The following is an 18,715-nucleotide window of genomic DNA, read 5'->3' as shown; positions in this document are numbered from 1 at the left end:
TCTGATGAAAAATTCATTTATGAAAATTACTAGAGGCCCAGTGCACAAAAATTTGTGCACTCTGGGGGGGGGGTGGGGGGGTGGGGGGGTCCCTCAGCCCGGCCTGTGCCCTCTCGCAGTCTGGGACCCCTCGGGAGGTAACGACCTGTTGGCTTAGGCCTGTTCCCGGGTGGCAGAGGGCAGGCCCAATCCCTAGGTGCAGCCCCTGGTCGGGCTCAGAGCAGGGCTGATTGGGGAGTTGGGGCGCCACCCCCTGTCATGCACAGAGCAGGGAGATTGGGAGGTTGTGATGCCACCCTCAGTCACGATCAGGGTAGGGCCGATTGGGGGGTTGGGGCATCGTCCCCTGTCATACTCAAGGCAGGGTCGATGGGGAGGTTGTGGCGCCACCCCCTGTCACGCACAGAGCAGGGCCAATCAGGGGGTTGGGGCACTGCCCCCTGTCACTCAGAGCAGGGTCCATCAGGTGGGTTGGGCCTCTGTACCCTGTCACGCACAGAGCAGGGCCAATCAGGGGGTTGGGGCGCTGCCCCCGTCACACACAGAGCAGAGCCCATCAAGGGGTTGGCACCGCCCTCTATCACCCACAGAGCAGGGCCGATCAGGGAGTTGGGGCGCTGCCACTCTCACACTCAGGGCAGGGCCGATGGGGAGGTTATGGCTCTACCCCGTCACACAAAGAGCAGGGCCCGTGGGGGGGGGGGTTGGGGAGCTCCCCCCTATCAGGCACAGAGCAGGGCTGATCAGGGGGTTGGGGCGCCTTCCCCTGTCACGAACAGAGCAGGGCGGATAGGGAGGTTGTGGCCCTACCCCCTGTCACACACAGAGCCGCAGGTTGATCAGGGGGTTTGGGCGCTGCCCCCTGTCACGCTGATCCCGGTGCCAGGAGGCCTCATGGCTCCGCTGATCCCAGTGCTGGGAAGCATATTACCCTTTTACTATATAGAATAGAGGCCTGGTGCATGGGTGGGGGCTGACTGGTTTACCCTGAAGGGTGTCCTGGATCAGAGTGGGGGTCCCCACTGGGGTGCCTGGCCAGCCTGGGTGAGGGGATGATGGCTGTTTGCAGCTGGTCACACACCCTTCAGGGTGGGGGTCCCCTCTGGGGTGCCTGGCCAGTCTGGCTGAGGGGCTGAGGGCTGTTTTCAGGCTGTGGGTGACTGAAGCTCCCAACTGCTCCTTTTTTTCTTTTTCTTTTTTTTTTAATTCTGGGCCAGCTTTAGCTTGAGGCTTGGCTCCAGCTCTTAGGCCTCCTTTGCTTACAATGTTGTGAATCTGCTGGCTAAAGTCCGGCGGTATTTGTTACAGAGTTTCTTAAACTGCCTGCTCAGAGGCCTGCAGCCACAGGTGGGGAACATTTCCTCCGTCACTGAGGCAACCAAGCCTCATGTTAGTTTCAAGCTGCCTGGCTGCCGGCCGCCATCTTGGCTGGCAGTTAATTTGCATATCTCGCTGATTAGCCAATGAAAAGGGTAGTGGTCATACGCCAATTACCATGTTTCTCTTTTATTAGTGTAGATATTTTCTTAAGTGCTTTGTAATTTGGCTTGTTTCATTTTTGACAGTGCTTTTAGGAGCAGACATTGGCACGTTATACTGTAATTGTTGCCCATTGTCATTAGACAACATTTCAGCAAGCTCTAATATAAATCTGACCCATACCTTTTTTCCTTTTAGTAAGGAATATATAGCAATATTGCATAGAGAAATCCCTCTATACATGGGTTTGTCTTAGCTATAGATAAGAGTACTTATGCATTTATAAGTATAGTCAGTACTCTACGAAGTCATTTGCATAAACTTTTGATTATATGCATCTTTATTCAGAATACTGATTATTTTTTCAAACAATAAGTGTAACTTTCTGGACAGAGGATTTACCTTTGAATTTTCTTAGGTGATACTTTAAAGCATTTTTAGAATACCAATGATTAAATTACAATTTTGAAACTAAATATTTACTAAAGCTAGGTATACTTATTAACATTTAAAATTTAATATACATAAAGGGACCCAACCGATTGATGCTCTCAGGAAAGTAACTTTATTAGCTAAGAAGATAGAATACACCTATAGATACACCAATGCACACAACTGAAACATCTTTCTGGAAGAAAAAACTCAATCTAGTTTGTGATGAAATAGATGTCATTAGTTCACCACATGCACTCTGTCATCATTTTTTTTTTTATGAGAGGATTTAGTTATTTATATCAAATGTTTGCAGGTGTGAATTCAGATTCCTGATAAGGAAAAGAAAAGGATAAATTGTTTTCTTCTGAAAGGAAGTGAGCATTGCTGAGAATGTGCAGATTACACACTACTGAGAAGCCTTGGCTGCTTGTCAAAAATGCTTTCCTAACAAAGTACGTATATTGATGGTGCACAAGCTAATTTTTCAGACTGTTATACACATCAGTGAAGCCTTAGATAAACACTATGGTACATGAGTGTTTAAAAAAGTCTGAATTATTGAATCTCAACATATACTGCATATTAATTGAAGGCACATGTATGTAGAATTCTAGCATTCACTATATTCTGATTATACAAAGAACTTTTTTTGTTCCAGGGACTTTTTTATCTTTAACATTCACAAGTCTATCAGGGTTTTTTTCAAATTTATTATATTTTAATGAGACTATGATTTGATATTATAAATCATTATAAGTGCATTTGTCTAAGTTTCCGATTAATTTGTCTACCAACTCCGCTTCCTAAGTCTAAGCAGTTGAAAGACTTTATTCCTTTAAAATATGATTATGTTAGCTTGATCCATAGTCTTCTAACATATTAATGCATGGACTCCCTAAGACAATTGAAATAATGGTGTAAATTCAATAATTTTCAAATTGATAATTTTGATCAAAGATGAGACTATACATGTGGTCCATTTTCCTGTTATTTCTCAATAGTCCAAGAATAACATGAGAGGGATTCTTCTGTCAGGCCTCAGTGCCAGAATAGGCTGATCTTCAGAGCAACAGTGTAACTTTCTTAGAATAAAAAGTGTGAATCTATCACTATTGATGTTTTTCTCTTTTCTTTTGTCCAAAAAAAAGAGTCAGAACTAAATTTGTGTTCCAATTTTGTAATTATGTTGAACCTTATAGTATTTTGAAAGAAATTATTCATGGATATATGCTAATTAATGAGTTTCACTTCCATTAATTCTTTTGTATCAGAGAACTTTAATTGTCTCTGTAAATTACCTTATATTCTTTGTGAGTGAAGCAGATTATAAATAACTGTAAATAGATAACTATAATGCAGTGTGCAAAGTTTTACCATATTGTGAAAATGTATTGAACAGAAGTGGCCACAGACTGTGTCTTATACACTATAATTAATTACAATAGCCTTGAATCTATAATAGAATTTGCAAAAGTAACCCTGGCCTTCATCTCTTCTGTTATCCTATACAATAAAAGGCCAGGGACCATAAGCGTAATGACTGGAATGACCACTCAACCAGTCACCATGAGGTGCATTGAGCACCTCTTGGTCCCTACCCCCTGGCTTGCAAGCTGCAGTGGGCAGGGTGGTGAGTGGTTTGAGGTGGTGGGTGGGGCAGTGAGCAATGAGCGGCAGCGTGTGGAGCGGCACGCTGTGGCAAGCAGCGGCAAGCTACTCGCGCACGATTTTGTGCACTGGGCCTCTAATATTCAATATTATATTATTTTATTTTACCTTTAGTAGATATGAAGAAAAAACTATTCTATACTTTATCTATATTTAGACACTAATTTCTTTTGTTCACTAAACATACTACAACTCTTAATATTCTATTTATATATATGAATGCCTAAGCGACTGTAACGACTGGTCGCTATGACACACATTGACCACCAGGGGGCAGACACTCAATGCAGGAGCTTCCCCCTGGTGATCAGTGCGCTCCCATAGCTAACCTCCTTCGGCTGACCGACCTCCCGTGGTCCCTCTCCCTGGACTGGGATGGGGAGCAAGGGGTAGGTGGTGGTGGATGCAACCCCTTTCCCAGGGGGCCGAGGGCCAGCTCCCTCCTTGGGGCCAATGTCCAACCTCCTGTTCCCTGTCCCTCCCCCCCACTGGCAAGTCCTGATTGGCCCGCTGCCCAACTGCGATAGTGGCAACGCAGCGGTGAGGGAAGGGGAGGGAGGCGGGGAATTATGTGGTGGTGGGTGCCGGCGATGGTGGTGTCAGCACCCAGTGTCCATTACTTCTGTGCCTGGCCCGGTGACCATCGCCTCTTCTCCAGCCCGGCCCTGATCAGCCTGGCTCCGATGGTCCTGATCACCAGCCAGGCCTAAGGACCCCACCTATGCACAAATTTCGTGCACCCAACCTCTAGTATATTATAAAATTATTTACATGTTTTCTAGGAAAGTATTCTGTACACAGTTATTCAGTTATGCACTGGAGACCTGGTTGGTTTTGCTGACCAGTGTCACACAAATAAATTCAATAAAAAAGTAGAGGGAATAGTGCTTGTTTTAAAATAAAATATCAGAACAATTTTGGAAAGCATTTTTGGAAAGAATTACCAGGGCTGTTTTTGTTCTTCAACATTAATTGCAAACTGATTGTGCTATTGTTTTTTAAAATGCCCAAGATTATAAATTGCTCTACATTCTGATCCAGTTACATTCAGATTGCTTTGTAGGAGTAGAGTTAGAGGCCAGTCTTTGCTTTTTTTCTGAACTCAGGAGTGTGTTTCTTGACTCTCTCTTTACCTGGTTCTCCATGGTAAATTATAGCTGGCCTGTCGTTTAGCTTGTAACTCTCATGGGGCTAATATTCTCCTCTTGTTGCTCTCTTCCAAATTGTTGTAGAGAAAGTTAGCCTTTAGGCTTGATCATCCCTTCAGTCTATTCTAAACAAGTCAGTTACTTTGGGGCGATCTTTGAAGATCTCTGTTCTTGTGACCTGCTTTTTCCCTGGGCAAAATTTCTGTGCTTCACTGCTCTATAGCTGAGGTCAGAGCAGTGGTTGCTTCTCTCAAAGATGCCACCCTATTGAGGGATACTTTGGTTGTTTCCATGTCTTGGCCACAGCACAGTGAATAATGCTGCAATGAATTTAGGGATGCATATATCTTTGTGAATAAGTGTTTCTGAGTTTTTCAGGTAGATACCCAGAAGAGGGATTGCTGGATCATATGGTAACTCTATCCTTAATTTTATGAGCAACCCCCATACTCTTTTCCATAGTGGCTGTACCAGTTTACATTCCCACCAGCAGTGAATGAGGGGTCCTTTTTCTCCACCTCTCCTATACTTGCTATTACTTGTCTTGTTGATAAAGCCATTCTAACATGTGTGAGATGAAATCTCATTGTAGTTTTGATTTGTATTGCCCTAATATTGAAGTTGAGAATTTTTTTTTCATATATCCATTGGCCATTTTGTATGTCTTCTTGGGAGAAGTGTGTCTATGTCCTTTCCTCATTTTTTAATTGGATTGTTTAAAGTACATGTGGTACATATATACAATGAAATACTACTCAGCTATAAGAAAAGATGCAATGCTGCCATTTGCAACAAAATGGATGGATCCTGAGAATATCATGCTAAGCAAAATAAATCAGACAGAAAAAGTCAAGAACCATATGATTTCACTCATATGTGGGATATAAAAGTGAAAGTAACAAAGAACAAACAAGACAAACAAACAAACAAAAAAATTCATAGACACAGAGAAGAGTATGGTGGTTACCAGAGGGGGAGGGGATAGGGGTAATGAAGAGTAGAGGGGGTCCAATATATGGCGATGGAAGGAGATTTGACTTTGGGTGGCGGGAACACAATGTAATATACAGATGATGTATCATAGAATTGTACACTTGAAACCTATATAATTTTATTACTCAACTAGAGGCCCGGTGCACGAAATTCCTTTACAGGGCAGCGTCCCCTCAGCCCAACCTAAACCCTCTCCAATCCAGGAGCCCTCAGAGGATGTCCAACTGACGGCTTAGTCCCACTCCCCACCGGGAGCTGGACTAATCCATAGCCTGGCCTCCCTATGCAGGAGGCGATCGGGCTGATCAGGTGAAGGCGCTGTCCCCATCACCCCGCTGCTGCTGCCACTGCTGGCCACCACGGCCACCAAGGTGTTTTCATCAACATGGTCTCCAGTCCCTTCACCACAAAAAAAAATGACAACATTCTTTAGGCATTTTCAAGATGTCTCTTTCATAGTATATGACATTTCTTTCTTTTTATTTTATCCTCACCTGAGGATATTTTTCTATTGATTTTTAGAGAGCATGGAAGAGAGAGGGAAAGACAGAGAGAAACATCAATGTGAGAGGGACACTTTCCTCTGCAGCTCATCCACAGAGGCGGGTCTGCCGGTGCGCCCTGGCTGACAGACCCTGTTCTCTTCGGGCCTCATCTCTGCAGTGGAGACTGGCAGGCCCTGGTCTCTGCTCTCTGTGGACAGGCCCTGCTCTGCCTTGCTCTCTGCGGGCTTTGCTCCACCCTGCTCTCTGCGCGCCTGCTTGGCACTGCGGCGGCTGGCAGGCTGTGCTCTCTGCGGGCCTGCTTGCCATCATGGTGGTTGGCATGCCCTGCTTGCTGCTGTGGTGGCTGGCAGGCCCTGCACCATCCGTAGCTTGCCTCACCGCGCAGCAGTCTCCTCCCGACCACCTGCGCACGTAGCCTCCTCCTGAGCAGTTGTGACATTACAGTGTCCCGGCTAATTTGCATATTACTTCTTTATATATATAGATACTACCCCCCAAAATGAAAGAATAAGTAAAAAGTAGCACTTCTCTATAAGCAGGACACTGGGCAGGGGTGGTACCTTCCAGTCTTCTTAGTTTTCCACTCCTAGGATAGAACGTTTGCCCTGTGAGTGAGTTGGGGCAGATGTGATATGGCCCCATTATTCCTGACCTGCAGATGTTTCTTTGGCCTGCCATACCTATGGTAGACCTATTAGTGGAGGCTACATAAAAGAATAATCCTGAGGCCTCTCAGCCACTGTCTGGAATAGAGTTTCTGCAACACAGACTAGGGGTGAGGGATGAGAAATGCTAGCTGTCTGCAATTTAAAATTTATTTTAACAATTCAAGCCCAAAATATAAGCCCATGAAAATACCAAATTTGATTTACTCATTCCATCCTTTTGAAAACCAACATTTCCTATCCTACAAAATGTATCTTCAGCAGTTTCCCCAGTCTCTTTTAAAATAGCCTCTGTGATTAAGCTTCTTCCACAGTCTCAGGAAGCTGTTCCATAATTCATTTATTGTTCATAGTCAGGAAATAACTCCGGATATTCAACTCAAATATCCTTTACCTTTGTAAAAATAACTTTTCTCAATTAGGATAGTTTATATTTATCCTACTCACTTATATGCCTCTGATGTTTTTCATTTTGCACAAATATATATGTCACAATTATCCAACACAAATATGTATACATCAATAATACTTTAAATTTTTAAAATCTAAAATGCAGCAATTACAAATGTAACCCACCATATTAAGTAAGATATTTTGTGGTGTGTGTGTGTTTGTGTGTTGTGTTGTTTTTGTAATAGTAAGAAAATAACAGATGTTCTCATTACAATCTTTTGCATAATTGCTCAGTGTTTTAATTTGATGAACCAGACTAATTAATATAGAATTATTAATATTACTAGAGGCCCAGTGCATTAAATTTGTGCACTAGGGAAGGGGCCCCTCAGCCTGGCCTGTGCCCTCTCGTAATCCGGGACCCCTAGGGGGATGTCTGACTGCTGGTTTAGAGGTTAGAATAAAACCTTGTGAGAGAAAAAACCCCAAAACAAAACAGAGGACACTGCAGCGAGGGTTTGTTCTGAGGAGCTAGGATTAACTTTCTGTGTGAAGACTCGCCAGGCCAAGGAAGAGGGTAGGAAGGAGTGAGTGTGTGTGCATGTGTGTGTGTATGTGTGTGTGTGAGAGAGAGAGGGAGAGAGGGAGAGAGGGAGAGAGAGAGAGAGAGAGAGAGAGAGAGAGAGAGAGAGAGAGAGAAGGACTCCAGACTTTTGTTCTAAAGTACAAAACTTTGCTTTCCCCACATTTATCTCATGTCTAAACACAAACCATCGTGTACTTCAAGCAACATGTGTTAGGGAAGGAGAAGGCAGCCTTAAAGCAAAGGTTGGAGGTGTCAGAAGTAAGTAACTCCTCTCATCCCCCCAGCTGAACTCCTCGGGCGCCTTCCTCTTTGCGAATCCACATTTATTTCTGGTGCGTGGGAGGTTAGGGAGCACAGCATTATCCTGGAAGGGGAAGGTCATGGTGACTGCACCCATGGTACTCGCGCCAAGTTTCATTTCCTCACCCTTCTGGGTCTCTTTCCACCCCACCACTGATCCAGTTAATGGGGTCGTAGATCTGCAGCTGGATGCCTCCAGGTGGAGAGCATGCTGGGCACTGGGTGGTCCAGCTCTGAGGCCCCTGTGTCCACGCCCCACCCCACCAGCTTCTCACCTGTGGGCAGTGGCTCAGGGTGTTCTGTTGCGCCACATGCCAGACTCAATCCGACTGGGTGCAGGGAGAGATTGGGTGGCTCCACGGCAGGCGGCTCCACAGCTAGTGCCTTTCAGTTGTGTGCCACTCAGGGGAAAGAAAAGCTTCCCCAGAAAGAGGTTTTTCAAAATTCTTCAGGGACCAGGAGGTTGGCCGGCCGGGGCCTTCCTTCCCCCAGCTGCAGGCATCTGGCCCTGCCCCCCATCTGCACCTGCCTTTGCTTGGTGCTGCCTCCATCCGCCACCACCCACCCCTGGTTCCCCATTCCCCATCAGGCAATCAGCGCCTGTTGGCTGGCAGTAGGAACTGGGAGGTTTGCCAGCAAGCCCCGATCAGGCAATTGGGTGGTCAGTGCGTGTCATAGTGACGGGTTGTTCTGGTTGTTCAGTTGTTCCACCATAACGGTAGCTTAGGCTTTTATATATAGAGACTAGAGGCCTGGTGCACGAAAATTGTGCACTTGGGGGGTGGTCCCTCAGCCTGGCCTGCACCCTCTCACAATCCAGGACCCTTTGGGTAGTGTCCCTAGGCCTGGCCTGAGATCAGGGCCCATGAGGGCTTTCCTTCCCCTGGCTGCAGGCAGCTGTCCTGTTCCTGCCACTACCACTGCTTGTCATCTGTGCAGCACTGCCCCCCTCCCCTGCCACCAGTTCCCTCCCTCTGTAGGCAACAGGTGTGGGGTGCAATGGCTTGGCTGGCCTGGGCCTCCCCCTGCGGGGTGATCACTGGTCGGCCGCACACCTGTCACAGCATCGCCGGCCGGTGGCTGGGGTCTCCCTCTTTTTTTTTTTTTTTTTTTTAAGTAAGAGCAATTTTTACTGAGCAATACAGAACTGAGTACTATGAAGGGTTTACCAGGATGGAAATTCATCGCACCCTGCCCCTGACACCCCCAACACCCAGAGACTACAGTATTTAGAAGTGACAGGCAACGGCCATAACTGCTGAATATCTGTTCTTAACAAACAAACCATAGCATATTTATACTGTATCACATCGAGTGATTATAGAAATCCACTTATATATTACTTGTATAAAATCTTTTTTTTTGTAAAAAGTATTTTTTTAAAAAATAAAGTATAAAAAACATGTGCAGTTGAAAGCCCTGCCAGGACAGCCAGTCTGTAAACATTCAGTGAGTATGTGCTTGGGAAGGGCGCCCATACCTCATGCCCATTCAACTCCAGCTGGTCCGGCGAGGGTGTGCCCCGGATGCCACTCTGGGCAGGACCCTCGGTGGCTGAGTATAGCAGGGCCTGGCACTGTGCCCTTCTCTAGCCTTGCATCAGGGTCAGGGTCATGGTCAGGGCTGGGTCGGGCAGATTGCAGTTTCACTCTGAGTTCCATACTCGGCCATAATTTTGGTTGCAACTCATGGCTTTCCTGGCTGTTTGGAGGTCCTTTGGGTGGGTGCCCTGGTGGAGAGGCCGGAGAAGTGCCCACAGCTGCCTGGTTGGGTGTCTCTCTGGCCCAGAGCCTCTGTCCTGCCTCTTGCAAGCCTGGCCCCCAGGCAGAACAGCCCCCTCAGGACTACTTTGGTCTCAGCACTTGGTTCTGGGTTTCGTCAGCCTGGGTTTCTTCCCCTGGTGTGGCTGATCTGAGTTTCACCAAAAAGCCTGGCTGATGCTGGCTGTGATGAGCCTCATTGAAGAGTTTTTCATGCAGCAAGGAAGAGCCCTCCGGGACCCTTTTTGTCCTCCCTCTCCTTATTTCCTTCTCCTTCTCATTCTGCTCTGAGCCCATGGTCACTTCTCCTCCAGCTTCTCCAGAAGTGGTTGCCTTCTGAGTCGGGGGTCTTAATGCTGTCGGTCCTGACGATGCAGGGGGGGCGATGCCGGCTGAGCCTCAGGATGAGCTGCTGCTGCTCCTGCTTCAGCTCCTCCACCTGGGTGTTCAGCTCCGCCTCATGAGCCCCAGCCGCTCAGATTCCCGCTGCAGAAACTCCTTCCGCTCATGCTTCTTGTTCCTGCATGGGGCTGCCGCCACTTTGTTCCTTTTCTGGTGTCTTTCCCTCCATTCCTCTCTCTCGTCTAGCTCACTTTTCACGGATTGAGGCCTCTTGCCCATTTTCACCTCCAGGAAGTGCAAAGGGGCGATCATGGCCCCAACGTTGTGGATGTCAGCCTATTTCAGCTCCTCTGCAGTCAGGGCTGAGCTGGGGAGTCCGGTCAGGGGTCTGAGCCCTGGCAGTGATCCCACAGTCATGGAAGGGCCGGGAATCTGCCCAGGCATCATGGCAGGAGGATTGGCAGTCCAGCCCTGCAAAATCGCCGGGGGAGGCTGTGGCCCTGGGGCCTGGGCCAGACTGCAGGTGCCATTCCTGCTGAGGAGCTGCCGTGGCGCCAGCCCCGCCCTTCAGTGTCCACTGCCGCCAGTGCCTCCCATTGCAGCCGCCGAGTGTCCCTCCCGCAGGCTGTGGTCTGGGTCTCCTTCTTTGAGGCAATCAATCGCGGGGCTCTGCCTGCCTGCCTCATTGCCCCTAACCACTCGCCTGCCTACCTGATCACCCCTAACCGCTAGCCTGCCTACCTGATCACCCCTAACTGCTTGCTGGGGGGTGGCGCCAGCCTGGCTAGGGGCCTTGGTGGTTCTGGTCTCTGGTCGTTCTGGTTGTTATGCCATTATGGTCGCTGGGCTTTTATTATATAGGATTAGCAAGAATGCAAAGGAATAATTCAGTAAGAGCCAACTGTTTTCACTACAAAATTGCTTAAAATATCTTAGACTTCATAAAGTATAATATTGCAGTGTGATATGCAATATTTAAACTTTTCTCTGTTTTACTGTTAAGAGTATATTTGAAGTTTAGTGCTCTAGTCTTGATTTTTGATAAATTCTCTCATAATATTTTTGTTGAGAAGATCTCCACTTTGGGATGGAGACAATATAAAAGAAATGTTATTACCTTTTATCATTTTTATAGCATGCATTATACTTTTGGATTATATTTTATTATTAAATGTATGCTTTTGACTGTTTTAAATAGAAGAATTAAAGGCCAGTAACAAAATGTTCATGTCATTTTTGATATATTTTGTAACAGATTATTGTATTAAATCATTTTAAATGTTCTAATTCATTTATAAAATGTTCTAATTCATTCACTAGTATAAACCCTTTCTTCAGAATTGTCATTTCTGTCAGAAAAATGATATGCAATGGTTAAACTGAATGCTTTTATTTTATTTTATTATCTGTATTTTTGAAGGTATTACATATGTTCCCTTTTTCTCCCCATTGACCCCTTTTAGCCTGCCCCCCACCCCTACCCAGGCCTTCACCACACTATTGTCTGTGTCATGGGTTGTGCATACATGCATACAAGTTCTTTGGTTGATCTCTTGTCACTCACCCACCCACCCTTGCCTTCATTTTATTTTATTTTTTTACTTTATTGAGGTAATTTTAAATATTCAGCGAGATATTAATGACTTGATGACCAAATGACGACTGTAAGGCTCTACAGTCCATAACTCAATGGATTATGTACATTACAGAACTGCTTTAAACAAATCGATACTTGATAGTACTCTGAGAGTTCATTATACAGATCTAGATAGATAGGCAGAGGTCCTATCTGGCAACCCTGTTATCACAAGCTAAGTATAGTGAATCTTGCTGCCAGTGAGGCATTTTATGCTTCTGTTTGGGGGAAAAAAAAAAGCTGTGACTTAGCTGTGTATGGTTGTTTGGATGGTTTCAAATTGGGGCTTTGACAGCTTAAGTTCCAGCTGCTCAGGCCTGTGAGTCTTCCTGTGAAAAATTGTAGACTCCCAGCCAAGTTAACTGCAGTCATTTCTGATCAATCTCATCTATATGGTAGGAATTACCCTGACGGCTCTGTTTAAAACTAATTTGGTTCTAAAATAAAAACTAATTAAAATTATTTTAAAAAATCCGAGGCAGATGTTTTGTATTTTGTATGCGTTAGAAGGCCCAGTTGTTTTTGTGAAGGCGTTTTGGTAGACTAAATGAGATATGTACACCGTCTGTTATAATATGGATCTTTTGGAGTTTAAAAGCAAGTACCCAATTTGATATGCATGCTCCCTGTAGGCTCTATTTCCTTGAATGCTGTAAATATCTTCTCCAGTTAACCTAATTAACTGAAAACTGTCACTGTTGGAATTGCACTGGTGTAGCCAAAAGCTTAAAATGTACAGTTACTATTCCTAGAATCAGAAGTGGTTTTAAAAATACCTAAGAATGTACTTAGAGGACAGGTAACCTTATTAAGACTAAGAGAAATTTATGTTTGCAGAGAAGCATCGTTTACTCTATAATCAGGAGAACAAGCAGCTAATTTTCATTGAGAATAATATATCACTTGTGCTTGGTAAAAGACATGAGTACCGGGTACACTGTGGGTGTAGACAGCCGAAGGTACTTTTTTTTTTTTTTTTTTTTTTTGCGTTAAAGGGCCCCATGTAGAGAAAAATGACTCTACTTTCTGTGCAGCGCCCAAGCAAATATCTGGATTGTGTCCCACTGCTTGTTCAAAAGCTAAACAGAATACTCAACACATCCACTTGAAAAGTACTAGCAGAAAATTTTAAAATATAAATTCAAGTACTTAAACTTAAGGGCTCAAAAAGATTTCATTGTCCATTAAATGAAAATAATATAATGCTACTTATATTTCAATAGAATCACAATTGTAGAAGAAATAAAATGAGTAAAGAAAATGAGATGTGAAATAGACAGTAAATGGTGAACATTTCTTTTAAACTGGAATTTTTTAGAAACCATTTTAGGGTAGAGGATGCGCTTTTATCTTTTTCTTTTCTGTGATTTTAGTGATATCTTTAACAAAAATAATAGTGACTTCACAAATTATTAAGAGAAACCCAAAAATATAATGAATGCTTGTCTATAATAAGGACTAATGCTCTTACATGTTTTTAAATTTTAGTTTAGTACAGTTCAGAATATTTTCTTAGCATCTCTAGTATACTATACTCTACCATTACAAAAATGCACAGTGCATAATCACTGTGTGTGTTTGGTGAGGAAGATTAATTAGATATGTAAGTATTTTTGTGGATATTTGTGCAAGATATGCAACCACAATGAAAGAAAACAGTTCAAAATGAAAGTTTAGGGCAGACTTCTTGGAGGAGTTGCCACGTTAAGATAAAATAGTTAACGAAAAAATACATAAATCTACTTATGGAACATATTGTAATGTTTAAAGAAAATTTTCAGATATTATTTCATTTGATTCCAGATGTTTCACAGGTTACTTTCCTCATTTTTTCAAATGAGAAAATTTATGATAATGCAGCGAATATCCTTGCCCAACATACATATACTTCCCTGTACACTTGGTACATTTCAGAGCATAGCTCAAACCAAGGTAATCTTCTAAATATTCCCACCGCTGCCCCCCCCCCCCATCATATCAAGTTCCTTGTTAAATTCAATAAAAGTAATATATAAATATAATCATATAAGGCAATAAATGGGACTGCCAGTTGACTTGTTATAAAAGTAATATCTTTTGATTTGGTAGTTTTGTTGCTATTTCCTATGTGTCGAGCTTGTCACTGTTCAGAGATTGGCACAAAAAATTTCCCAACACGTTGCATACAGAGTTATCTCCGAGTTGATATACGTAAAGTACCTTTAAAATTGGGCACGTGTTATATATAGATAAGCTATGATTAGTGTTTTTCTCAAGCTTGTTTCTTTTGTGTGGAACACAATTCTTTTGAGCAGCCATTAAATCCAGCTGGACAATTTCCTGTAAAAGTAGGTCACTGGGCAGTTTCCACGGTAGCAAAGTGTAGTGCCTTCCCAATGAGAAGAGCAACAAGTGCTGTTGGGAAATGAAATATTTGGCCAATGCCCTCCTCCCTTCTGTGGAGGTTTGCTGTGCTCAAACCCTTGGAGTAATGCTGCACAGCTTCAATATGTATTCTTAACTTCTGTTGTTGCCCTACACTTGATTTTTTTTCAACATTTTTCTTTTACTTTAAACAATGCTTTATTTGTCAATGACAGCTGACATATAATATTATATTAGTTTCAGGTGTACAACCAAGCGATTAGATATTATATCACTTAGTAGTACTTAGTGACCACCTCCATGAATGTAGTCCCCATTTGATACCATACACAGTTATTACAATAGTATTGACTATATTTCCTATGCTGTGCTTTACAACCCCATGAATATTATGTACCTCTCAATTGGTACTTCACCTTTTTCACCCATCCCTAAAACTCCCCTCCCATCTGATAACTGCCAAAATGTTCTCTCTATCTATGAGTCTATTTCTGCTCTGCTTGTTGGTTTTTAGATTCCACATATAAGTGAAATAATACGGCATTTGTTTTTCTCTGTCTGACTTATTATTTTTTACTAGAGACCTGGTGCACAAAATTTATTCACTGGGGGTTGAGGGGGTCCCTCAGTCCAGCCTGCACCCTCTTGCAGTCCGGGACTCCTTGGGGGATGTGCACCTGCCAGCCTAAGCCGCAGTCAGTTATCCCTCTCGCAGTCCGGGCCCTTGTAGTCTGGGACCCCTTACTCCTTACCACTCATCTGCAGCATAGGCAGGAGAGGCTCCTGCCACCGCTGCTGCGCTTGCCAGCCATGAGCCCTGCTTCTGGCTGAGTGGCGCTCCCCCTTGTGGGAGCACACTGACCACCAGGGGGGCAGCTCCTGCATTGAGCATCTGCCCCCTGGTGGTCAGTGAACGTCATAGCGACCAGTCGGTCCGCCATTCAGTCGATTTGCACATTAGGGTTTTATTATATAGGATGGCTGTGTCATATTCTATTGTATATATGCACCACATCTTTACCTATTCATCTATTGATGGACACTTAGGTTGCGTTCTATATTGGCTTTTGTATATAATGCTGCGATGAGTAAATAGATGTATACATCTTTTCAATTTAGTGTTTTGGGTTTCTTTGAATAAATACCCAGAAGTGGAATTGCTGGGTCCTTCTTTGTCTCTTGTTGTGTAGTCTTTATTTTAAAGTTTATTTTGTCTGGTATAAGTATTGCTACCCCAGCTTTTTTGTTTGTTTTTATTTTCATGAAATATCTGTTTTCATCCCTTTACTTTCAATCTGTGTGTGTCTTTTGATCTGAAGTAAGCCTCTTGTAGACAGCACATGTAAAGGTCTTGTTTTGTTATCCAGTCAGCCTCCACATGTCTTTTGATAGGAATATTTAACCATTTGCATTTAAAGTAATTGTTGATAGATATATCTTTATTGCCATTTTCTTACTCATTATTTTTTAACTTTTTTGTCTTCTTCTTAAAGAAGACCCTTTAACACAGGAGTGGGGAACCATTGTTCTGCCAAAGGCCATTTGGATACTTATAACATAATTTGAGTGCCATACAAAATTATCAACTTAAAAATTAGCCTGCTATATTTGGTCAAACATTTAATTAATTCACTCATAATGCCTTGTCAGGGCCAGACCAAATGATTTTGTGGGTCATATATGGCCCCGGGTCAGACATCACCCCCCCCCCCCCAGCTTTAACATGTCTTGTAATACTGGTTTTGTGGTGATGAACTTGATTGTTCCTTTGATTCTAAATGATAGCTTTGCTGTGTAAACTTGGTCTTTGCTTATCACCACTTTGAATATTTTGTGCCAATCCCTCTGGCCTGAAAAGTTCGTGTTGAGAAATGAGCTAACAATATTATGGGAGCTCCCTTATAGATAACTAACTTCTTTTCTCTTTCTGACTTTAAGATTTGTTTTTGTCTTTTACTTTGACATTTTAATTATGATATGTTTTCTTGGTGTGGGACTCTTTGGGTTCATCTTATTTGGAACTCTGTGCTTCCTAGACTTGTATGTCTATTTTTTTCCACCATGTTAGGGAAGATGTTTGTCAGTATTTTTCACATGGATTTTCAATTCCTTGCTCTATTTCTTCTTCTGACACTCTCATGAAGTGAATGTTGATATGCTTGAAGTTGTCCCAGAGGTTCCTTATACTATCCTAATTTTTTTCAATTTCTTATTTTTTTTATTGTTGTTCTGATTGGGTGTTTTCTGATTCATTATCTTCCAAATCTCTGATTTGATCCTCTGCTTCACCTACTCCAAGGTTGATTCCCTGTGATTTATTATTCATTTCAGTTAGTGTAATTCTTCATTTATGACTGGCTCTTTTTTATGTTTCATATCTCCATTTTTATGTTTCCTGCCTCTTGGTTGAAGGTCTCACTAAATTCATCTAATTTTCTCATAAGTTCATTGGGCATCCTTACAATCAGTGTTTTAAATTGTATTTGGTGGATTGCTTGTCTCCATTTTGTTTAGTCATTTTTGTGGAGCTTTTGTTCTGTTCTTTTATTTGGGACATGTTTCTTTGTCTCCTCATTTTGGCTCTCTCCCTGGGATTGTTTTTTATGTATTAAATAGAACTGCTACATTGCCTGTTTTTAGTAGAGTGGTCGTATACAATAGATATTCTATAGGGTCCAGTGGCACAGCCTCTCTGATCATCTGAGCTGGGCACTCCAGGTGCACCCTCCTCTTGTAGTTCTGTCTTTAAAAATATATATGTATGTATTGATTTCAGAGAGGAAGGGGAGAAGGATATAGAGATAGAAACATCAATGATAACAGACAATCATTGCTCGGCTGCCTACTGCATATCCCACATTGAGGATAGAGCCCACAACCTGGGTATGTACCCTGACCAGGAGTCTGACCATGACCTCCTAGTTCATAGGTCAATGCTCAACCACTCATCCATGCCAGCAGACTTGTAGTTGAGTCTTGATGGCTGTTGGTACATCAGTGGGAGAGATTTACTCTCAGGTCAGTCAGCTTCGAGGACTGGCTGGGCAACTGTGGAGGATCAGCTATGTTTGGTTCCAACCCATAGAGCAGGACTTACTTCAGGGAGGCTCTGTTGCCTATTGAGTCCACCCCTGTGTGTTGCTTGTGAAAGTGGTTGGGTGGTACTTTGATTTGGTCTAATGCTATCTACCAGGTGTGCTGATTCTGGGGCTTCCCAGGAGATGCCCTGCCCAATGCCGCCTGGCATGAGTCACAAGGCAGTCTGCAGGTGGCTGCTACTTGTGCTGGGCTTGGAGATGCCTGGGAGAGGCCAAGCTGAGAACCAAGTCTTCTATTGCTAGTGCCAGGCCTAGGGCCATTCAGTGAGAGGTATGGGGCATGCTGAGGCCAGATTCTGCTTGAGAGATATTAGGAAACAAAGCATGATGGGTCTTTAGTACAAAAAAAGCCACTGGAAAGAGATTGGGTGGGCCTACAAAAGTTGGGTGGGGTGGGGTGGGGTTTGAGGGAATCAGCAAGGTGGGGCCAACAGTGTTAATCAGATTGATGAAGGGTCAGTTATGGTGGCCACCTGTTGTGGTGTTGGGAGGGTGTCTGAGAAAGGAGCAATGAACTCTTTCAGCCCTTCTGTCTGAAAGAAAGCTGCCCCTCCAGCTCTTGCTCTGATGCCAGACAATTCAGTTCTTCATCTTGTAACTTTCGTCCTGCTGACCCAGAGCTGAAGCTCAGAGGGAGTGAGTCCAAGTAAGTCTGTGCCTAGGCCCTTTTAGAGGAGAACATGGGATTCCAGTAGCTTCTCTATCTCACTCAACCACAATCCCTGCTGTGGGTTTTCACAGGCAGAAGTTATGGGACTTTTTTATTTGCCTCTGAAATGCTGGGCTTGAGGGACTGGAGTAGGATTTGCTCCTCATGGGGAATTTCTGCAGCAGAAATATTCCTCCCGATTTTTATCTGTCAGACGTGGGTGTGGGGCCAACTCTTTCAGCTTCTCCACCCCCCTTCTACCAGTCTCAGTGTGGCTTCTTCTTTATATCCTTAGCTTTAGGACTACTGTTCAGCTAGATTTCAGAAGGTTCTGATGATGGTTGTTGTGTAGTTTATTTATAATTTTGATGTGTTGTGGGAGGATTTGAGTACTGCATTTATTTATGCTGCTATTTTGACTGGAATCTGCCCTAAATTCTTATGATTAATAAGGCCTGGATATTAAGACACAACAGGGTAGCAAATATGTAAAAATTATTTGCCAGCCCTAATCCTTGTCTTAAGAGTACCACTTCATGTAAACTCTAAAAACATTTGGTTGAGGAAAAAAAATTAAAAGAAAAAATTAAGATATTTTATTGTAATTGGTGTAATCTTTTTTTAAAATATATTTTTTAGTGATTTCAGAGATGGGAAGGGAGAGAGAAAGAGAGATAGAAACATCAATGATGA

General features: G+C 43.5%; 1 protein-coding gene and 1 pseudogene across 5 annotated transcripts in view; one reads left to right on the top strand and one right to left on the bottom strand.

Annotated features, from left to right (window-relative positions):
- The window catches only part of GALNT13 (polypeptide N-acetylgalactosaminyltransferase 13), a 474,320-nt gene that overhangs the window by 167,905 nt on the left and 287,700 nt on the right, over positions 1-18,715 (top strand). The window lies entirely within an intron of this gene.
- On the bottom strand, positions 10,233-10,740 carry LOC308522622 (jun dimerization protein 2-like; annotated as a pseudogene). Its single transcript has one exon. The product of its transcript is annotated as a jun dimerization protein 2-like (transcript).

The sequence above is a fragment of the Myotis nattereri genome (assembly GCF_964212035.1).
Source record: "Myotis nattereri genome assembly, chromosome: 7".
Classification (NCBI taxonomy): domain Eukaryota; kingdom Metazoa; phylum Chordata; class Mammalia; order Chiroptera; family Vespertilionidae; genus Myotis; species Myotis nattereri.
The sequence above is the reverse complement of the archived record's forward strand: the minus strand, read 5'-3'. Positions and strand labels throughout refer to the sequence as shown.